Raw genomic sequence first — 25,435 nt, 5'->3', positions numbered from 1 at the left:
AAGTTTACACCCAAGCCTGAGGAAAGTTTTTAAGCTATCAAAATCTCAAGAATCAATTGATTAAGAAAGGAGAGGGGTCTCTCAGAGCTCTCAGTCCTCAGACCATCACATTATCCTCCAAGAACTGAAACTGTTAGAAACCCAGAAAAAGAGCTGAGAATAAAATCAAGGAAGGGCTGAAGTTTAAGAGGGTACCCCAGCTTCCCAGAAAACATAATCAACCTGTAATTAGATAATAAAAATAAGCAAACAATAAAAAGCCCCTAAGTTTAGAGAATTTATATGGAGAAAAACAGCAAGGTACCAACACAGAAGGAGTCAATAAAAGCAAAGGAACCACTTGCAAAGTTCAAAAGAAAAATATGGATTGGACACAGATTCTAGAGGAGTTCAAAAAAGGCTTAAAAACCCATTAAAAGAGGCAGAGGAAAAGTGGGAAGGAGAAATATAAGTGATGAAAGAAGAAAAAAAAGTGATGTAAGAAGAAATGGGCCAATTGAAAAAAGAGTAACAAAAACTGACAGAGGAAAATCAGGTCTCAAAAATCAGAATTGACTATCTAGAAACTAAGGACTTCATGAGATACCAAGAAACAATAAAGCAGAATCAAAAGGAATGAAAAAGCAAAGGAAAACATGGAATATTTTGTTGGGAAAAAAAACGACTGATCTAGAAAAAAGATCTAGGAGAGGCAATTTAAGAATTATTGGACTACCTGAAAGCCACGACCAAGAAAAAAATCTTGGACATCATACTACAAGAAATTATCAAAGAAAACTTCACAGAGTCCCTCAAAGAAAAATATAAAATTGAAATTGAAAGAATTCACAGAGCATCTCCAGAAAGAAATCCTCAAATGTCAACTTCCAGGAATGTAACAGATAAATTCAAGAGCCACCAAGCTAAGGAGAAAATTCTTCCAATAGCCAGAAAGAAAGCATTCAAATACTATGAAGCTACAATCAGGATCCCACAGGATCTAGAAGCTTCTATATTAAAGGATATAAAGGAATATAATATGATATTCAGGAAGGCAAAACGATTTGGGTTTACAATCCTGAGTCATTTATACAGAAAAACTGAGTATATTCTTTCAGAGGGGGAATGGACATTCAATAAGTTAGAAGATTCCCAAGCATTTATTGATGATTAAGCCAGACCTATACAAAAAATCTGAAGTCCAAACACAAGATGCAAGAGAAGCCCAAAAAGGTAAATAAGGCACTCATTAAGGTCAAAATGTTTATACGTCTTCAAGGAAAGAGGATATCTATAATTCTCAAAATGTATTCTTAATAGAGAACATAGAAGGAATTTACTCAGAAAGAGGCTGATGGAAGTAAGTTGATTATGATGATATTATGTAAATAATATAAGATAATATGATGTATATGTAAATGTGATGATATAAAATTATATGTATGTATGATATGTATGCACATGAATGTTATGAAAAAAGAGGGGTTAAAGAGAGGGTTGCACTGAGAGAAAAGTAAAGGGAGAGATAGAATGGGGGGAATTATATAACATAAAGAGTTATGAAAAATCATGGAGAGGGGAGGATAAGAATGGAGGTGGGCAATATTTAAACTTTACTGTCATTGTAAATGGCTCAGAGAAGGTAAACCAAGTATACTCAGTGGGGTATATAATTCTACCTTACCTGATAGGGAAGTAGAAGGGGAATGAGACAAGGGAAAGGGGAAATAATTGGAGGGATGAGGAAGTGGGGAGGTGACAAAAAGCAAATTACTGTTGAGGAGGGAGAGTGAAATGGAATAATTATATGCAGAAAAGATATTCATTATACATGGAAAGTAATACTATTTTCTTTTCATTTTATTATATTTTTCACTATTATATATGGAAATAAATGTTAATTTTTTATCTAAATTATCTCCCTCACTTACTTCCCCATTCCCCAAAGTGACAAGCAATATGATAAAAGTGATACATGTATTATCATACAATACTTACTTCCATATTTATCATGTTGTAAAAGAAAATACATATGGTACATTCAAGGAAAAAAAAAACTCATGAAAGAAATAAATTGAAAAATGGAATGATTCATTCTGCATTCAGACTCCATCAATTCTCTGAAGGTGAATAGTCTTTTTCATCATAAATCTCTTGGGGTTGGCTTAGATCCCTGAATTGTTGATAATATTTGAATCATTTACAGTTGATCATCATCCATTTTTGTTACTTTGTACAACATTCTGCTGATTCTTTTCACCTCATTTTCATCACTAAATATAATTATTTCCTCTTTTTTGTATGTGTGATTGTCCTATTCATGATTTCTCATAATGAAAGAAAATTCTGGAGGAGAGACGCTAGAAATATGTTTTGGAGGGATTTAAGGTTATTGAGAAATCTAAAATTGAAGTCAGGAAATGTAGTAGATGGAGTCAAGGAGGGAACGAGTATATATAAGAAACATCAATTTGGGAGAAAGAGTGTTTTGTTACAGAAACAAAAACAAAGACGGTGCCATCATTGGTGACCCCATGCCATTTTTTTTTATTTTTACATGGAATTTTTTCTTAACTATTAAAAAGTAAGGGTGGGTTAGAGAGTCAATGTAACAATAGGTCATAGATTTAGAGCTGGCAGGAACTGGAGAGATCATAACCCTAGCTCTTATTTTATAGATGAAGCAACTGAGGCACAAAGGTATTTAGCAACTTGCTCAGGGTCATAGAACTAATAGATTCTGAGGTGAGGTTTAAACCTTAATATTCCTGATTTCAAATTTGATGCACTCTCTACTGTTTACAACACTCTGCTTATGCCTTGTAAGATTGGGACATGGATACAAATATATATGATAGCTATGTTTAGGATCACTTCCACACTATGTTGGTATGACATTGGGCAAGACGCTTTCCAATTCTGGGTTTGAATATCTTCCTCTTTAAAATGACAAGATTGCCTTTGATAAGTTCCAAATAGTCATGTATTTTTCTAAATCCTATATATACACATATACCAAAATAGATACACACATCCTATTTATATGATGGATGTGCATAAGTATATACCATATTTTATGTGCATATAATACATAATGTGTTTATATATAAAATATATTCATATCTATATATTTATATGATTTTGAGAAAAAACAATAGTACTCTAAACCAAATGAAATCAATCATATACATGTAAATACATAAATGCACACATTCATTCTCAAGTATATATTGATATAGACATATCTATATATAATATAAATATCTATCATATATTTCTGGGAAAATTTGTATGTACATAAACAATGTGTACATACACATGTATGTGTCTGGGTGAGCAGTGTGCAAATATGAACATATTCATATATGCTCATGCTAAATATTATAGATTCTAAATAATCATGTCAACACCTATCTACTGTCAGACATAGCATGCACTGGGAAATCCTTTCTATTTTTTAATAGAGCTTTTTATCCCAACTTCAGAAGGTGTTAAGAGAAAAAAAAATGCTGTGAATTTTACTTCCTTTGGCATCCATAAATTGACATGTCAGTTTTAGCCTTTTTGTAGCTATGCGACTAATAACATCATAGAGTGGCCTTAGGAAAAAATGATTCTATCAAATTCCTGAGCTGCTGAAATAAAAGAGGACCCCAAAAGACAAATGCACATTCCTTTGGATCTTTTTGTGTTTTACTTAATGACTTTTGAGGTTTAATGAATTAAAGTTTGTAAAAAGGAAAATTTCCTGAAAGTGATGCTAAGACTTCAAAAATCACATGCTGGTTTTACATTTTCTTTTAAACCAAATCATAGCTCATGAAGGGACAACTTTGTCATTAGTACTTCTTATCAAATACTAATATGAGAAAGGCAACCTATTTTCATTAAATGAAGGACCAAAATAATATAAGTTGACTACAAATACACAGTTCATATTTTCTCTTTTTTTATAATTAAATTTCTCTTAATCCATCAGATTTAATTCAATGAGCCTTTAATAAGCTCCTATTGTGTGTGAGGCACTGAACTAGGTGCTAGAGATGCAGAGATCAAATAGCCCTCTCCCTCAAAGAGCAGTTGGTCATTTATTTCTTCAGCTCATTTTACAAATGAAGAAACAAATAGTGTTAAGTGACTTGCCAAAGGTGACACTTTGTTAGTAAGTATCTGAGGCCAGTTTTTAACTCAGGTCTTCTTAACTCTAGGCTTAGCACTTTATCCTCTGTGCCTTCTAACTGTGCAGTAGGGACTATAAAGGCTATCAAATCCAAGTCCTTAATCTTACAGATGAGGAAACTGGGGTATGGGAAGATTAAAAGTTATCAAGGTATTATGGAATTTGAAGCTAGGTCAAGATCCAAGCCCACTTACAATGACAGAAGTAGATTTATCAACGAGGCACCACTTCAGGTTTCTATGTACGTTATGATCTTATAGTATAATTATTTGAGTTCTTGTCTTAGATCTTCTCCCCTAATGTAATACATGCTGTTTAGTGCACAGGCTGGATTTTATTAGTAGCCCACTAGAAAGAGAGCCAGAAAAGTGTTAGGAAGACTTGAGTTCAAATCCAGTCTCAGACCATTTAATAGTTGTGTCACTTGGTCATTTTGTCTCAGTTTCCTCATCTATAAAATAGAGATAATAGTATGTGTGGCTATTATTGCAGAGTTGTTGTGAGCATCAAATGAGTTAATATTTGTCAAGAACTTAGCATAGTACCTGATACATGATAGGTGCTATATAAATGTTAGCCCTTATAATTTTTTATTATTTAATTATTTTATACTAATTCTAGAGTCAGAAATTCCAGAAAAGCTACCAAGAAACATCAAATCTAGATAAGGAATCAAAACTAACATTTTACTCACTTAAAAAAAGCAAATAGGACAGACAAAGGTATGATAAATGAATATATAAATTAATAAATAGACAAATGAATTACTACAATGACAAATAAGTAAATAATATAGATGGATGATAGATAGATAGATAGATAGATAGATAGATAGAAAGATAGAAAGATAGATATAAAGAATATTCCTAAATATACTAAATATAAACCATGATGGTAGGGAAGGAAAAATGATAAAAATGCTTTGTTAAGCTTATAAATTATTTACAATTTATTAGAAGACAGACATATACACACATAAAGAAATAATAAAATGGAGCTTGAAGATTCAAAGGTTATAGAATAGTTGCAATACAATGATCCAGAACTATTTGGAAGGGCATATGAGAAAGAACACTATCCACCTCCAGAGGAAGAACTGTGGGAAAAGAAATGCTGAAGAAAAACAACTGCTTTCTGTAAGGGTGGATGGGGCTATGACTGGAAAAGTAGACTCTAAGGAATCACCCTAGTGCAAATATTAATAATATGGAAATGGGTCTTGATCAATGACACATGTTAAACCCAGTGGAATTGCGCATCAGTTATGGGAAAGGGATGGGGGAAGGGGAGCGAAAGAACATGAATCTTGTAACCATGGGAAAATATTCTAAATCATCTAATTAAATAAAATTTTTTAAATGATTCAAAGGTTATAAAAGCATAATCCATTCATATTGGTCCTTGATGGACTCTAAAAGTAAAAGGGATTCTAAAGCCATTTGTATAACCTATCATTTTACAAAGAAGAAAATGGAGATATTGAAGTAAGATGTACAATTAAAATTTTCCAACTGAGTCCATAATCTATCTCGTAGACCATCCTGAATTCCAAGGCTAAGGTTAACATAAAAGAGAGAGATATCCAAAGTATAACAATTTTCTCAATTTGTGAACTGTATAATGGTGTGTACAGTTTCAATTCTTTAAGTTCACTATAATACCAGAATTACATACGCAAAATTTAAGTTTCCTGAATTCACTTGACCTGTGAATTGTACACTGCTTGACATTTTAATTAATAGCTTAGATGAAGATATAAATAACATGCTTATAGATTTTCAGATTATATCCACATTGATGGTTGAATCAGTATAGCTCACATATGGTAAGATAGTATTCAGGGATTCCTGACCTTCAGGTATATATCTGTATCATAATGGACCCCTTTCACAGTCTGATAAAATCTATAGAATCCTTTTTGTATGTATTTTTTTTCCATTTCTCTGGTGATTACTATCTGAGTTTTCTGTGACTATATCACCAACTGAGTAGGGAAAAGAATAGAATTCTATTTCCCTTCTCTCAAACAGATGGTTATTCATTCATTTAATAAACATTTATTAAACACCTACAGTGGGCCAGGTACTTCGATAAATCCTGAAGATACAAACAATGGCAAAAGAAAATCTCTTCTATCAAAATACTCATTATTTAATAGGGTAGAGAGAGAATATTCTAGCACCTATATATACACAAAGGGTATAAAAATATGCAAGGTAGATGTGAAATACTCATCAGAAGGAAAGCACTAGAATTAAGAGATATTGGTAGTCTTGCCATAGGAGTTATGAGTTTAGCTGGGGCTTGAAGGAATCGATGGAAGCCAAAAGAAAGAGATCAGGAGGGGAAAGCTTTCCAAGTGCAGAGGACAGCCAGATAAAATTTCCAAAAGCCTAAATTTAATAATGACCAGAGATAAAATTATAATTATTAAACCCACGTCCTCAGATGGCACAGATAGTATTCTTTCCATGCTCTTCCTTGTTTTTATGGTCTATTGTTAAATATTGGGCATTGGACTGAAAGGCATGCAACCATAATGATGCTCTGGAATTTCCAGAAGACTTTTTTAGAGATGAAACATGGTGAAACAAGGACACTTGTTTGGGAATTAGAAGATCTAGATGCATCCTGACAAACCTTATTGATAAGTTGACTGATTGTTTGACATCAAGGGGAATCTAGTATCATATGTTTCTGAATGAGAATCCTCTCTACAACATATCCAACAATTTTTCATCCAAAGTTTGCCTGAATACTTATAGTGAAAAGGATGATAATATCTTTCTTCCCTTTTAAACCTTTACCTTCCTTCATAGAATCAATACTATATATTGGTTCCAAGGCAAAAGAGCAGTAAGAGCTAGGCAATAGAGGTTAAGTGACTTGCCCAGGATCACACAGCTAGGAAGTGTCTGAGGCCAGATTTGAACCCAGGACTTCCCATCTCTAGACCTGGCTTTCCATCCACTGAGTCACCCAACTGCCCTCAATACTATCTTTCAAAGCAAGACATCTCACTCTTAGAAAGGACTGATGGCAAGGATTTTTTTCCTCCTCAAATTAGTAAATCATTCAATATGCATTTATTATACATATTATGCACTGTACTGAGGAGCAATGATAAACACAAAGAAAACAAAGCAGAAACAAATAATTCCCGCCTTCAGGAAATTGACATTCTAACAGAGATCAATTCATTCTAAGTTTGTTTTTTACTGATCCCACCTTTTGTTTCCTTTTCTGCCCAAAGGGCCTAAGCAAAATAAGCCTAATTCATCTCAGGTTGACTGGATCTTTGTATTTGAATTAAACTCTCAGTTGACATCCTCACATGTTTTCCAGTAAATTTTCTCTGATTTTTTCTTTATTCCTCCTTAGCATTTATGTAGGGGAGAAAGGAGGGTATTTTTGGACCTGAAGTCAGGAAAATGAGTTCAAATCCTGCCTAAAACAGAATCTGTATTACTCTGTGCAAGTAAAACAGCATTTGTTAACCTTAATTCCTGATCTATAAATTAGGGATGAATATAGACCCTTCCTCACAGAATTATTGGGAGGATCAAATGAAATAACTTAGGTAACCAGTGTGGCTTGAAAACATTAGAGCACTATATAAATGCAGAATATTATTAATATTTCTCAAAAATTCCTTCCACAGGCATTTATTAATAATTAATGATCCCCTTCTCTCTTCAGTTCAATACACTAAACATTAAGGGAGATAAAAATATAAATAGGACATACCCTTTCTCCCTGTTTCCAAGAAGCTTTCATCCATATCCTTCATACTTAAATCTGAATTTTCATTATCTGTCATCAAGAAAAAAGGTAAAGAAGAGCTAGTTTCTATCACCTATGCAAGATCTCATGTGCTAGAAAACCATTATTAAGTTTTTCTCCAAACTTCTTTTCTTCGGGCTAAATAATTCCCACTTCCTCTAACCTTGTTTCATAGTTATTACTTAAAGAGTTTAAAAAATACCCTTGTGGTTCTCCCCTGGACACTCTCAACATTTTTTTCTTTTATTTCCCATAGGTTGAAAACCCAGAACTAGACAGAGAGCTTAAAGCACAGTCCCCAGACTACATGCTTTGTCAGACAAGGACAAGAACCATTGGGAAAGTCTGCTCTTGATCTTTAAGGTTCTCTGTATTCAAAGCTCTGAAAATTGATTAATAATCAACAAATATCCTATTTTCCTTCAGATTAATTCAATGAAGTATAGTTCTCAGTCTTTTAAGTTACTACGATTCAACAGTAGAGTGAGGTTCAGGGAGAGCTACCATACTCTTGTTCTGTATTGTTAGCAAAATATTGAGACAGAAATAGAGGAAAAATTAGTACATTTTTGCTGAGCACCACTATTTATACTACTATACCTTGCAATAATAGCTAACAAGGATGATAGACAGGGAAATCCCAGCCCAGCTTCTTTTTCCTTGAAAAGTATACCATTTGATTAAGGAAACAAGACAAATGTATGAAACGAGAAGTATAGAAAATCATAGCTAAGATTTGGGGCTGCAAGAAAAATTAATGACTAATTAGTCTGACTCCATTGCATAGATGAGAAATCTGAAACTCACAAAAAGGAAAATGAATAACCAAAGTTCATATAAGTAGTAAGAAAATAATGAGTCAAAATTCAAACTGAAGACTCATCATTGGCCCTTGTCCATAACAGAAATTTAAGAAATACTAAGTCCCAGATTTAAATATGGAGTTGGATGTCTCATTATATGCAATCATAATCATTGATAGTTTTTAGCTAATATTTTCAAATTCAAAAAACAGCTTAGCAAATAATATTTCATTTTTATGCTCAGAACAATGCTAAGATGGGTGCTTTTTTTTCTCCATTGTTGTTATTGTTCAGTAGTTTATCAGTTGTGTCCAACTCTTTATGATCCCACTTAAGGTTTTTCTGATAAGATACTGGAGTAATTTGACATGCCCTTCTCTAACTCATTTACAGGTAGGGAAACTGAGGCAAATAAATTTAATTAAACTAATTTAAATCATTAAATTAATTTAATTTTTAATAAAATTAATATATATATATAACACAGTTAATATGTGTCTAAGATTAGACTTAAACCCATGAAGATGAATCTTCCCAATTCTAATCCTACTTTATACCATCTAGCTACCCTTTCTCCATTGTAGAGATGAGGATTCCAAGACAGATAGAGACAAAGGACTTGTCCAAATTCACATAGGTAGTGAATGTCTGAGAAAATATTTGGACTTAGATCTCCTTGACACCAAGTATAATAAGGTTTCCACTGTGCTACCTCCTGGATATCAGTGATTCAATATAATGAATAAGAAGTTCAGAGAGGTTGACTTGCTTAAAGGCCATTCAGGTCTTATTTAGTAGCAGAACTCAGATTTGTCCTGAGGTCTTAATTTCTAAACTCAGAATGCTTTCCACATAGTGAACTTATTGATTAAGTGGAAGTTTAAGTGGTTCATTTTATTGACCCCCCAAATAGCACCTCCTTTTCTTATTGGGCAAAAAGGCTAGCTTTCAGAGGGAAAGAGAAGACATACTTTTTAAAAAAAAATATGGATAAGGTATAGGGGCATCTGGGTAGCTCAGTGGATTGAGAGCCAGGTCTAGATATGGGAGGTCCTAGGTTCAAATTTTATTAATTTAGAATCTCTGGACTATATTTCCCACAGTTCCCTTTTCCCTTTCATGCACATGCATTATTACATTGGTGTTTTTAGTTTTGGCTCTGGCCTCCCACCCCCTCTCCGTTTCCATATGGAGGAGGGGGAAGCTCTCTTGTATGTCAAGGTAAATTCATCCCTCCCCCTCCTGAGTTGATCAACATTCTTCACATACCATATTATTTGCTAAGCTGTTTTTTGAATTTAAAAAAATGTTACCTAAAAGTTATTGATTATTATGATTGCATACAATGAGACATCCAATTCCATATTTAAATCTGATACTTACTAAGTATTTCTTAAATTTCTATTACAGACAAGGGCCTATGATGAGTCTTGAGTTTGAATTTTGACTGTTATTTTTTGTAAGGGTAGTTTTAGGGTTGTGACAATCTAAATTAATTTGGTCACCAGGGAATATCCCAAATAAAATGCCCAAGTTGATTTGGAAATTTTGTGGTGGCTTAATTAATATAGAGGAAAGGAATTAAGGAGAAGAGAGAGGGAAAGGGCATAGGATTTCTCCCACCTGGCCTTTGCCAGGGGGAGTTCAAAGTCCTCCACCATGAGGTCTTTGAAGAAGATTAAAGGCTTTCCTAAGAGGATAATGTTGGGAAGGTAAAGGAGAAAAGAATCAGGATAAACTCCGAGAGAGCTCAGTGAAGATGCCTCACCTAAACTAGGCTACTAAGCTTCTCCCAGTATTGCATCAAGGAAACTCACTGTCAAACCCAGACTATAGCTACTACTGCCACACCAAGATGCCAAGACAATCAGCACACTGCCACCAGAGCCACCTCTCTGCCAAAAGAGATTGGAGAGAGGAAGTGACACAAAATATATAGACTGTTTTTACAAAAGTTTCCTGCATCTCACATGGACCAATGGTTGCTTAAGCTTGACTTAGGACAGCCCAGGGGTCTGTCAGTTGTTTCTGACTTGTCATTTGCTAACACATGTCTGTCATAGGCCATCTTCCTCAATACTTAATCCTTAAGTAGGTGTGTTTACATTCCTGTTTGTTAGACTAAGTAGGGTGCAATAAATATAAAATTCACAGCTTCTTACTACTTATATGAACTTTGGTTATTCATTTCCTTTTTGTGAGCTTCAGATTTCTCATCTATGCAATCAATTCAGACTAATTAGTCAAGGACATCAATAAAGGAGACTTGGCAGAGCCCACCTGGGGTCTTTGGCACAGAAGCTGGGCTGGAGGAAAGAAGTGAGAGAGAAAGGAATTCTTGGAGAATAGGTCACATGTGGTCTGAACTTAAAGGAAGGAAAAGTCTTTAAATCTATGCTTATTTACCTTTTCTATCTCAAGTAATTATTAATAAACTTTATGAAAAATAATAAGTGGTAATTATATTAATTTTAAATATAACACTGTTTTCGCTAGCCTTTTACTTTCTCTTTCACTTTAAGTTTAGTATTCAACAAATATTATTAAATACATTACTTGGAGTATTGGATGTTAATTTTATTCTTTACAAAATCTGGCTTCAAACACTTCCCAACTGTGTGACTTTGGGCAAGTCACTTAACTCCCATTGCCTAACCCTTACTTCTCTTTTGCCTTGAAACCAATAAACAGTATTGATTCTAAGATGGAAGGTAAGGATTTTAAAGAAAATATGGAAGAGTGATAAAATTGATATATATTCCTTTATCAATCTATTCATTAAATTGTCAAATAAAGAGATTATGCATTTATATAGTACCTACTATGTGCTAGACATTTTGTAAATGATAACAATTGATAATATTTCTATGGCATGTTCCTAGTTCTTTACAATTAATATCTTATTTGATCCTGAGAAAAACCCTGGGAGGTAGGTACTATTATTGTCTCCATTTTATAACTAATAAAACTGAGGAAGAAAGAGGCTAAATCAATTGTCTGGCATCATACTGCTAGTAGGTATCTGTGAACATATTTGAACTCAGGTCCCCCTGACTCCAGCACCTGTGTTTTACCAACTGTACCATCTCACTGCTTACAAATCCAGTGTCCTTTCCCTTCCATCTCATTCCTCTTCATTAGCAAAAATGCAGTGTAAGTAATGATAGGACACAAGTAGAGGTTCTTTATTTTATGGGCATCTTCCCTCCATTAGGAAGTGGAGTTTCATTGGGTCTTCCAACTAGAAGGGATCTCAAAAGCTTTGCAACCCAAATCTCTTATTTTACATACATGGAAATTAAGACCCATAAACATGATGTGAATCACACAAAATCATATGGGAAATAAGAAGCAGAAGTAGGTTTGGGATCTAGGTCATATGACTTTATAACAGGCAATCTTTCCTGGGCACTATCTCTATTTTCTGATTTTTAGAAACTTTAAAACTCAAATTACTCAACAAATATATTCTTTCCATTAGTTAGGCCTTGATATATCACAAAACTCAAGTTAATTAATAAGTTCTTCAAAAAAGAATATCTATTAAAGCACAAAGGAACTATGGGTATATTGATGCTATTAGTGTGCTAATATTCCATATTTGTGAAGATTTTATGATTCAAAGAACACCCCACTATCTTTTGCAACTAATCATTGAAATCCAGAAATGAGGCATTGAGTATAGTGGTTTCACCCATACCCAACTAATTTGCTAAGCTTTGCTTTGAAGGAACTTTTAAATTTATGCAGAACTCTGATATTGGCTTACAAAAGCACCAAAATTTCCCCCACAATTCTTAAAAGCAATTAAAAAAGATATTATTACAGGTATACTTGATTATTTTCAAATGCAATTTTGATCTATAAATCTTCAACAGCATCTTTAGATGGTCAGTGTATCTCACTATTCTTTAAATATTGGAATGCAGATTAACAGACCTTTCTTATTGTCATAATAACTTCTTTTAGATATCATTAGATCCAAGCAAATTATTCCTTGTAGAGTTACCAATCATGAACTAATGATATCTCAGATTTATCTGGATGTCACAAATATATAGCTGTAGAGTGTCCCAAGATTAGTCAGATATTTAGACAATATGTATTCCCAGCCTTCTCTGTACAATAAGTACAAGGAAATTGGAGGCAATTTTAGGACTGCAAAAATCTCTGTAAACACTTCCCCATGACAATCAGAACCCACGGACTAGTAAATCAAATTTACCTATGTGGGATAAGAGTTTAAATGCTAACTTTATGAAGGGCCATTAAGAATGAACATCAGGTACGCATGATGTGGTGCAAAATTGATTTATTAACCAAACCTCTGCATTTTAAGCTAAAAATCATGGCCGAAATTGTCCTCACATAAATATTTGTATGAAATGACTCTATTGTGTTTCTGAAATACAAATTATAATAACAGTTTTATGAGCTGTCATAAAATATTTATTATACAAACTCAACTTTTTATGCTTCATAATAAAATATTTTGCTAAATATAATGTGTAAACCTTATACAGTATGATGAAAACTAAGCATATATTATTTCCATACTTAATCTCAACTTTTTTATATGAAACTTTCAAGCATATGTCACAACATATCAAAAATATGTTTGTTAAAGGGTTTTTTTTTCCTGAACCTAGAAATATTATGCACCATACAATAAATATATGCAGATACTGGTTAGATTTGATGGCTATATGTTCTATTTGAGAAACACATTTGGTGCTGCCTCTGAATCTGCACAGGAGCAATGAAAAGTTTTATATTTCAAAATGACAGCAGAGAAATTTTCACACCTCTCATAATTCTCTCACATCTCTGATGAGAAAATTGCTGTGTTCATTAAAATGAGTAATTTTGTGTTGAATGCCATGAGTGACACTATCATCTATTACCTAGATATGTATTGAACAGAAATCATCCAAAGTCACCCATGCTGCCCTCCTTTGTGTCTTCTTTTTTCTTTCAGAAAAACAGATGCAGAGAGCACATTGAGAGTTAGGCTAAGTAGTTCTCTAGGTTCTGAAACTATTTAATTGTTATGTCAAAAAAAGAGCTGTGCAATCGAGATAATAAAAAAAAAGATATTTCAAAGTGAGTACATTTGTGAATTCCTTAAATTACACGAAATATTGCCATTTGGGCTCACTAGACTGAAAACTTCACAGGTGATTTTTGTTTCAGTGGGATCAATAGCAAATTTACAATGATAATACATGAATGTTCAGTTGATTCCACAAATGGGAGAAAAAAATTGATGCAGGGACACAGGACTAACTCACAAAGAATAATGCTCTAGTAATCACATCATTTTATTTTACCCAACATTTTACAATGCTTTCTCTTATAGCAAATGGAATTGTTACCCTTTTTGAGAGAGACAGAGACAATGACAGAGACAAAGAGAGACAGAGAGAGACAGAAGGAGAAACAGAGAGAGAGAGAGAGAGAGAGAGAGAGAGAGAGAGAGAGAGAGAGAGAGAGAGAGAGAGAGAGAGAGAGAGAGAGAGAGAGAGAGAGAGAGAGAAGGAATGGAATGAATCATAAAATGACAGAATTTTAGAGTTGGACCTTCTCACCTAGTCCAAATCATAGGACCACCTCTACCCCAATTACAATGCCACATGCTCAATGACTAGACTTTTAGCTACCTACTGATAAGAGATCAAATCTCTTTATCTTTTAAATCTCTTGGTAAGCTGGTTGCTTATTCTCTTTCTGGTCTTCCTATACTATTCCTCCCACTTGTACTTTGTAATCAATTGACATAGACCCCTCTCTGTTTCTCTAAAAACACTCCATTGCCCAACTGTGATGTTTTCACCAGCTCTTTTCCATGCTGAAAAATCTCTCCCTCCTCATCTCTGCACCTTTGTTTACTTAGATTCCAATTTTCAATTAAAGTTACACTCTTAGTGACTCCCCTCTGATACAATCCATAATTTAACTTGTTTATAAGTTGTTGGTATATCATCTTTTCCATTAGATTCTGAGCTTCTTGAGAGTAAGAAGTATTTTTTGGACATATTTTAAATTTTATTCTCTATTATTAAAATGTTCTCCATAATTTATTTTGGACATTCATTCTGATTTTGTATGTAGCATATTAAGTAACATAATAATCATATAATGCATATGATTTGTTATGATTATGTAATAAATTATAATAAATATGTTTAATAGAAATGAATTCTAATGCAAGCTATATGCAAAAATCTGACTCATTCTTTTTCTCCTCCCTTTGGCTCTTTTCTCCTCCCCAAGAAGGCAGCTAATATTATATAATGTGAACATATATTAGCATAACATAGAGATTTCCCTATTCATCACATTGTGAAAGAAGACACATGTTGCTTAGACTTGAAAATATTTCATGGAGGAAGTAAAATGAAGAATATTATGTTTGAAAAGGCACACAGTTTTATAAGTCTTTGAGAATAATTCCAAATTGATCTCCAAAATTGTTGCATAAATTCACAATTCCACTGACCATGCATTAGTGTTCCTATTTTCCAAATAACCGCCAACATTTGTGATTTTGCCCTTTTATAACTTTAGTCACTATGGTACATTTTAGACTATATCACTGTTATTTTTATTTGCATTTTTCTAATCAATAATGATTTAGAGCAGAGTTTTCATATAGTTATACATAGCTTTGATTTCTTCATTCAAAAACTGTTTATATCTTTTGACCATTTATTATTTGGGGAATAGTTCATGTTCTTATTATATTTGACAAAATTCCTTATATATATTTAGATATGATGTCTATCTGAGAAACAGTTTATATTTTTTCTGCAAATTATTGCTTTCCTTCTTATCTTGACCACGTAAGTTTTATTTGTACAAAACCTTCCTGTATTTAATGTGATATTGGTGATAATGGGGGCCCTGTTTTTTATTCCTGACTAGGCAAGACTTCTCCTATTTCCTTTACAAATAAGGTTTGCTGTTGATTTTACATAAAATGCTTCCGATTAATCAAAGGAAAAATCAATTTATACCTGTTCTTTCAAGTGTTTTTAATAGGAATGAGTGTTATATTTGACAAAAACTTTTTCTGCATCTATTCATATAATCATATTCTTTTTGTCATTTTTTGTTTATGTAATCAATTATGTTAATAGTTTTCCTTGTATTAAAACATTCCTGAAAGTCTGCTATAAATCGTATTTATTTGTAACATATAAATTTTGTGGCATATTGTTGTAATCTCCTGGCTATTGTCTCATTTGGGATTTTGGGGTCTATATTCATTAATGAAATTGGCATAAAATTTTCTTTATTTTCGCCCTTTTTAGGTTAGGTATTTGCATGATATTTGTTTCTTCAAAGGAATTGTTCAAAATAAATTATTTAATATTGAAATTAGATGATCTTGAATTTTTTTTTGTAAAATTTACTTGTAAATCCATCTAGTTCTTATGCTTTTTCATAGAAAGTTCTTTCATATCTTTTAAAATTTCATTTTCTAAAAAAATATTTATTTAAATATTCAATTTTCTCCTCTGTTAATCTAGGCAGTTTATATTTTTAAGTATTAATCTCATTTGACTTAAATTATTCATTTTTGGTCTATAACTAGGCAAATAACTAATAATTGTTTTGATTCTATCTTCACTATTGGTAAATATACCCTTTTCATTTTTATGCTTAATAACTTGGTCTTCTTTTCTTTAATTAAAAAATTATATAAAGCAATATAATTCATTTCTCTATTTTTTATAAAACCAAATTAGTGTTATTTCTTAATTAGACTTTTCACATTCAGTTTTTTAATCTTGCTTTTAATTTTTAGTATTTCAAATTTAGAATTTATTGGGATTTTTAATTTGTTCTTTTTTTCAAAATTTTTAAGCATATATGCCTAATTCAATGATCTGTTCTTTCTCTATTTTATCGATATAAGCATTTGAAATATAATTTTCCTCTAATTTTTTGCTGTACATGCTAAGTTTTGATATGTTGTCTCATTATTATCATTTCTTTAATAAAATCAGTGATTTTATTACTTGTTCATTAATTCATTCATTTTTTAAAGATTGAATTATTTGATTTTCAATTAATTTCAATTTTTTAATTCCATGGTCTCTCATTAAATGATTTCTTTTGATCTGAAAAAGGATACATTTAATATTGTGTTCTTATATTTAAGTATAAAAATCTTGAGTCTTATTATACAGTCTTTTTTTAATACCATATGATGCTGAGAAAAGGTATATTCCTTTCTAACCCCATACAATTCTCTTCATATATCTGTCACATCTAGTTTATATTAGATCTTATTTATCTCCATAAACTTTTTTTAAAAAACCCTTACTTTTTGACCTGGAATCAATACTATGTATTGGTTCCAAGGCGGAAGAGTGGTAAGGGCTAAGCAATGGGTATTAAGTGACTTGCCCAAAGTCACACAGCTACGAAGTGTCTGAGGTCAAACTTGAACCCAAGACCTCACATCTCTGGGTCTGACTCTCAATCCACTGAGCCACTCAGCTGCCCCATCCACAACGTTATTTTTTTAGAGTAATCAAGTCCTGGAAAGAGAAGGTTCAAATTCCCTACTATTATATTTTTAGAAATCTATTTCCACCTATAACTTCTTTAGCTTTTCATTTAAAATTTTAGATTCAATTTCATTTGGAATATTTACTATTAATATTATTTCATTTTCTTTAATATGTTTTAACATATTGTAGTGCCACTGTCTTTTTTAACTAGACCTATTTTAGCTCTAATCTTGTTTTAAATTGTCATTGTTATACCTCCCTTTTTTTTGTCAGTTTAAACATAATGTTTTATTTCATCCCTCTATTTTACTCTATGTGTGTCTCTCAATTTAAATATGTTATATTTAAACAACATATTGGTTTTCATTTTTAATCCATTCTGCTATCCATTTCTGTTTTATGGGTTAATTCATCCCATTTATATTCAAAGTTGTAATTATTCATTGTATATTTTTTTCATTCTATTTTTCACTGTTTTATTTTCTTTTTAACTCTCTTTTTATTTCATTCCTCCATAGAGATCTAATTTTCCTCTATGCACTACCTCCTTAATCCCTACCCCTTCATCAGTCCCACATTTATTTTTCCCCTACCCTTCTAAAATTCCCTCCCTTTTCTCCTCCATTTCTTACCCATTTGTTTATATACTTATACTTCGAGTCCACTTCTTATCCCTCTCTTAATGTCTTAATGTCTTATTTGTTCATATTAACAGTGTTTTTAAGTCCCTCCTTTGTCTTATCACCTTGCCTCTCTTTTTTCTTAATCTAGATTCCCTTCTCTGATTCCCTTTTTAAATTTCTATCCCTCCTCATCTTATCTCTTTATAAGTTAAGAAAAATTTTACTTAGATAAATCAAGGAAAACTGATCTGATATTGTTAAATCAGAGGAAAAATTAGAAATTGAAAGAATCCATTGAACACCTTCTGAAAGAGAGCCCAAGGATAGCTCCTGGGAATATCATTGCCAAACTCTCATACAAAATATGATAAACAAACTGTCATCTCAAGGAGAAAAAATTGCAAGCAGCAAAAAGAAATGATTTAAATATCATGGAGCTATAGTCATGAAAACACAAGATTTAATTGCTTTTAAATATATATATGTATATATATTTATAATATTTTTCCATTGTTATATGATTCATGATTTTTCCAACCCCTATTTCTTTCCCCCTTCCAGAGGTGACAAACAATTCCACTAGGTTATACATATATCATTGTTCAAAACCTATTTCCATATTATTCATATTTGTAATAGAGTGATCTTTTAAGTCCAAAACCCCAATCTTATCTCCATCAAACCATGTGATTAATCATATATTTTTCTTCTGTGTTTCTACTCCCACAGTTCTTTCTCTGGATGTGAATAGCATTCTGAGAAAGAGGTATTCTTTGGGAGGAGGGGAAGAGAAAATAGAAAGAGATAAATGAGATTAAGTGACATGAAAGAGCATTTTTTGTGGAGAAGATGGGATAGGTGAGGAGACCATGTCAACCTTACTCTTATTCAAAGTGGCTCAATGACTGAAGAACATACATAATTAATAGGGTAATGAAAGCCATTTTACCCTACAGGGAAGTAGATGAAGGAGACAAGAGAAGGTATGTGGGGGTGATAAAAAAGAAAATAAATTATGGTAGGTAAAAGTCAGAAACTAAATAGTGTAATATAGAATGAAGAGTAATAACCAGAAATCATGATTCCCAAAATAATATTACAAGTCTGATAAATGTCTCCTTTCTCAAATACATAGAGAAATTATTTAGATATATAAGAATACAGGTCATTCCCCTATTGATAAATAGTCAAAGGATATGGAGAGGTAGTTCTCAAAGTAATTTAAGTTATTTAGATTCATGAAAAAAAAATTCCCTAATTCACCATTATTTAAAGAAATACAAACTAAATCAACTATGATGTACCACCCCACTCCTTTCAGATCAATTATTATGACAGAAAAGGAAAAGGGCAAAACTTGGAATGGAAATGGAAAAGTTGAAATGAAAATGTATTATTTGGGAGTTGTAAACTGATTCATTCAGGAAAGCAATTTGGGCCTATGCCCAAAGGGCTATAAAATAGTCCATACACTTTGACCTAGCAATACCATTACTAGGTTTGTATCCCAAAGAGATGAAAAAATGGAGAAGTAGATGATGGACCTATATATACAAAAACATTTTTAAAAAGCTCTTTTTGGAGGAGCAATAATTTTAAAATTGAGGATATGCCTATCAATTGGGAGATTGTTAAATATTTTATAGTATATGATTGTATTGAAATACTATTTTGCTGTAAGATATAATCAGCAGTAGGAGTTCAGAAAAACCTGGAAAGCTTGCATGAACTGAAATGGAGTGAAATAAGCAGAACCAAGACAACACTATACAATGATGGGAATACTATACATTCAATAACTTTGAATAACAGCTATTTGCAGCAGTAGAATGAGCTAAAACTATCCCAAATTACTCATGGTAAAAAATACCTTCTGCTGCCAGACAAAGAGAACTGAGAGTCTGAATCCAGACCAAAGAAAACTGTTTTTTTCATTTTATTTATTAAATTTTTCACCAAAGTATTAATATGGGGGAAAAGATGTTTTACATGTATCTACACATAAAATCTATATGAGATTGCTTACAACTCAATGTGAGATAGGGGACTACAGGTGCAGGGAGGAAGGGACAGAATTCAAGATTCTTTGAATAATGAAGGAAAATGCTTTTACATGTAATTGGGGAAAATTAAATTAAATTAAATTTTTTATAAAGTGTATGGTGAAATGGGTAGAGCACTGGTTGTAGAGTCAGGTTTATTAGCCTAATGACTATGAGCAATAATATTAATACCTATCATTTATGTGGCACTTTAAGCCTTGCAAAGTCATTTGTATGTATTATCTCATTAGATTTTTCATAATAACCTTGGGAATTATTGTTATCTCTGATTTATAGATGAGAAAACTAACATAGACAAAGATTTGGCATTTTGCCTCTAGCCATACAATACAATTAGAGTCTGAGGTTAGATTTTATATCATATCTTCTTGACTACAATTCTATTGTTTTTTCTACTGTACTACTTAGTTGCAAGTGGGCAAGCCATTTAATCCCTCTGGACTTTAGTTTCCTTATCTATAGGAAGAAGACATTGAATTCAGTAACCATAATGGTGCCTTCCATATTTAAAATATAGTAACCATACTACAACTTTTCCCAACTCACAACCCAGTATTATGATAAAATGCATCTTCCTTATATTTTACTTAGATGAAATATGTTATTATCTTCACCTTTGCAATGGTTATCTCTTATGTTTATATCTCATTCTGTCACCTTCATGACACAGATTCCTTCTTTTAAGAAATGACTGGGATCGGTCAGGTCAAAGGAGAGGTAGAACCATACCTGATTGTACAAATGTCTAAGCAAATTAGAGTATCTAGTATTAAGTTCCCCACTGTTGAGCACTTTTTGTTTTTCCATTTGATCCCCTACAGCTAGGAAAAGTGGTCAACACTAATAAATGCTAACTAATTTATTGGATAAAAAAGACAACACATATTGGAATGTTTTAGCTGCCAATGTCATGGAAAAGAGACTTAGTCCTTGGTGTTCAGTGGCAAAATTGATGCAAATATTTATTTTTTAATTTCATTTTCATTGATAAAATCATAAAAGACTCTGATATTGAAGTAATTTGACAGTACCAAAGACTTTGGTGGCAATAATTTTGTTTTCTGGGTCTTAGTAACTGTGACTATTTCTCCTGCATCTCCACAGAAGTTGCTTCTCAGGATGGTGTTTGAGTGCGCAAAACTGAAAACACTGTTACACCCAAGGAACTTGGATTGAGGATTGAGGAAAAAAATCTCATTAACTGTAAAGTTGTGCTTACCAAATTAGAAAAGGGAAAAAGTACCATAAAAAGAGCCAGAGCCAAAGTTAGTAAATGTGAAGATTAAATTTAACTCCCCTGATCATGAAAAATGAAATTAATTCATTCTTCCCTGATTGTGAAAATTAAATTAACTCCCCTGCCCATTTTTAGATCTAATCACTATAATTGTAAACATACCACTTAATAATTTAGTGGGAAGGTCTGTGACTCACGTATGCAATAGTGGGTGACAAATCAGAATCTACTGACTTCCTCCTGGGCAGTCCTAAGCAAGGCTTTAGACTATGCTTTGCCCATGTAAAAAGTGGAGGAAGGCACAGGAAGTGATGCAAAAGAAAGTGTCTTTAAATGGAATTACAACTTCCTTTGAGTCATTTCTTGATTCTCTGGAGTTGAGACTGGAGAAGAATCTGCTGACTGGACCTGAGACCCTGTTCCTGGTGAGGCTGTTTTTAAATATCTTCCTTTGGACTGACACATGGTAAGTGAAAAGGCTAACTCCTTTCCTGGATTTTCTGAAGAGACTAGCCTCAGGAGAGTCCAACTCTTGTGAGAGATTTCCTCAGGTTCTTGGCTTTTCCGAGGCCTCTCTGGTTAAGGACTAACTCTCCCTGCCCAGGTTGAGCCAGGGGCTGGGAATAAATTACTTAGTGCTTAGGCTAGATATTTCACTCTCTCTGAATTCTTACTTCACTCTTTCTATATTCTGTAAATAAATTGTAAATAAATCTCTTTGGAATAAGTTAAATTCCCGGTGACTATAATCTTAAATAATCAAGTCCATAATTTTTATATAATTAACCCCTTTTCCCCTTACATAACCAAGAGTTTCTTCATGTAAGGACAAAAATTGCAACTTAGTCACATATGGTTATAGCAATTTTTATTCTCATTTTATCTACAAAACCAAAATATAGAGAAAAGAATTTAAGCAAAATTCCTCTAGAATGAAAAATAAGGCATAACGTGCCACAACTAAATCCAAGAGCAAAGAAGATAATATTCAACTAAGCCTCAAAACTTTATAATCTTATGAAGATGCAACAAGTGGGAATTCATCCAGTGATAAAAGCTCTCTTCTTTTACTCTTGTAAAATGGAGATTTGAAACCTAGACTTAAATCTCCAGAAGTCCTTGGTATTTCCCAGAATTCCCTATAATCTCACCTGAGTCTCCACCTGGGCGAGATCACAATGAGTATTTAACTAGCTCTTTGGCTCACACGCAGTCTCTTCTCGGCCATTGCAAAACGTAGTAATTAAGCTATGAATGGGCTAATAAACCCTAGGCACGTGGTTTTCTTATTTGTTTTCTTTATTCCTTGATTTCTAATAATCTTTAATAAACCTCATAAAACATAATATTTCTATTACTAGAGACTAAATTTAATGTTTACACTCTATAGATCTCTTTTTATTTATATTATTTGTGAGGACACATCTTATATACCACTAGAGTATAAATTTCTATCTAATTATAAAGGAACCAATTACTAAGTCTATGCTTATGTTCCACACTAAATCCAGCAAAACTCATAACCAGGCTAGTGAGAGAAGGACCTTTATGGAATCCATTATAGATTTTTGATATATTAGGACATATCCCTCACAAAGATATTCCTGTATGACAAACATTGATGCTTATTTCTCAAAACATGATATTTCAAATCAAACAATTCATAAACATTTATTAAATGCTTACTCTTTGCAAGGAACTATAAGAGTTAAGAAAAAATAAAATGAAATAAAATAGTTAATGCCTTGATAAATTCATAATCTAATGAAAAACATAGCATAGAGATAATTTTTTTTTTTTGTAGAAATATACCTGCAAGCAGATATGAGATTATCAGAGAAGGAACTAGAACCTGGAATGGAGGAGAATTTGAAGAATCAAGTGTGAAGGAACAAGGAACAGCTAATTGGCTATGGAGCATTGGAGAAAAAGAAGAGTCAATAATGATTACCATATGTTGAAGATGTATTCTGGGGGAAAGATAATGGTATCATTATTACCAAATGAGACATTTTGATTTTGAGGGTATGGTGTTCTAATTTTTTTCCTTCACATTTATGCAAATCCTTCTTTTATTAAAATCTTTAAATTATTAACTATTAACTATTAACATTTAAACTAGTAACATTTAAAACTGCACTAATAATTTTGGGACATGCTATATTACAGATACTATATACTATATATATATATATATATATACATATAGATAATACAATTAATTTAAAGGTAATTTGTTAGAGAAGGTACTAGTAGCTGTGAGAAATGGAAATGTCTTGGAAGACTTGAATACTGAAGGTTGCTCTTGTGCTGAGCTTGGAAGGAAACTAGACATTCAAGGAGCAATCTCATTATCAAGAGATAAGTAGAGAGTATATTTAAGGCATTATTTCAGCCACTACTACTTCTTGGAAAGGGGAAATAAAAGGTTGCGTATATAGAAAGACAATTTGATAGAACTTTTAGAATACAGGGAAATAGCTTATTTTAAGACATGAAAGAGCCAAGAGCCAAGTTCTGAAGGGTTTTGAGTGCCAAACAGAGCAGCCTACATTGCATCTTAGGTTTATACCACCCCCCCCAGACAACTTTTACTCAATTTTTTCTCTCTTCTCTATCTCAGTGTCCAACTAACCTAAACATGGACCTTCCATGAGTCCCAAGTATGAACATATCTCTTATCTTTTGCACTAGAATCTTTTAGGAGTATGAAATAACAGCAATGATGGCAAGTGACCATTACTTACTATCACTTAAACATTCTCAAAAGTGTGTTTCACAATAATTACAAGAGGTAGGTGCTATCATTTACAAATTAGGGAACTAAGACTTGGAAAGTTTGAGTGCCTCAAATGTCAAGTTCACATAGATGGTGAAAGGTCTGTGATAGGAATAAAACCCCATTCTTTTTTAATCCAAACCAGCATTCTGTTTAAAACCCTCTGTTTTGTCTGTATCTTTTTGGAAGAGCAACTTTAATTATGGGTTTGGAGTTGGAGAGATTTACCATCATCACTAATGAGTTATAAATCCAAGAACATTTTCTAGGCCTCAGTTTCCTTATTTATAAAATTGATACCATATGCCTAAAGAACTTACCTCACATAGGTATTGGGTGGCTCAATTGAGATAATATAATCCTAAAGAGTACAATATTAGATGTGTAATCTGATGATACAGATTCAGAAGCTCTAAATTTATAAAAATTCTAATATTGAAAAATTCATTATGATGTAAAAATTAAAATTTATGTATAATAAAATATTATTGTTTAAAAGATTTATTAATAATTATTAGAAAGGAATAAAAAGTTAACAAAATAAAAGCATGTGTCCATGGCTAATCTATCTGTACAAACCCCACTTACTACCACAGTAGCAACCCAGGAAACAAAGAGAGCAAGACCAGGAAGCCCAGGAAATTGATCCCTCTGTTTACAGGAAGTACATAACAACAGGAAGTCAGTGGGATCCTGGGTAATGCAGTTTTTAGGGTGACAGATTTCTAATTATAAAATGAAACATATGAATGGCCCATGATGATGGTTTGGTGAGGGTAGAGAGAAGGATTCAAGTATAAGATTCATACCCTCATATCACTAATAAAACAACATAAAGAAATGCAAAGAATAGGCTAAATCACAGGTCTTTATGAGAAATAACATTAGTTTGGTCAAATTTAGTCTCCAACACTATAAATAAGTGGAAGGAATAAGCATTTATATAGGGTCTTCTATGTACAAGGCACTGTGCCAAGAACTTTTTTTTTAAACCCTTACCTTCCATCTTGGAATCAATACTGTGTATTGGTTCCAAAGCAGAAGAGTGTTAAGGGCTAGGCAATGGGGGCTAAGTGACTTACCCAGGGTCACACAACTGGGAAGTGTCTCAGGCCATATGCCAAATACTTTTTACAAGTCTTATTTGATCCTAAAATTGATCCTTTAAGTTAGGTGCTATTATTATCCACATTTTACTGTTGAATAAACTAAGGGAAACAGAAATTATGTTACTTGCCTAGGGAAATACAGATAGTAAGTATCTGAAACTAGATTCAAATTTCCATTTTCCCAAAGTCAGGTTTAATACTCTATCCATTTGTATCACCAGCTGCCTCTAAATGGAAGTAGACCATCTGTCCATATGAAAGAAAGTAGAGGGTGAGGGCAAGATAGTGATGTTTCCTTCATGTTTTTTTTTCTTTCCCTCTGCTCTCCAGTAGCTTGAGCAAGTACTTTGATTAAAA

This window comes from Monodelphis domestica, chromosome 2 (assembly GCF_027887165.1).
Source record: "Monodelphis domestica isolate mMonDom1 chromosome 2, mMonDom1.pri, whole genome shotgun sequence".
NCBI classification, from domain to species: Eukaryota; Metazoa; Chordata; class Mammalia; order Didelphimorphia; family Didelphidae; genus Monodelphis; species Monodelphis domestica.
The sequence above is the reverse complement of the archived record's forward strand: the minus strand, read 5'-3'. Positions refer to the sequence as shown.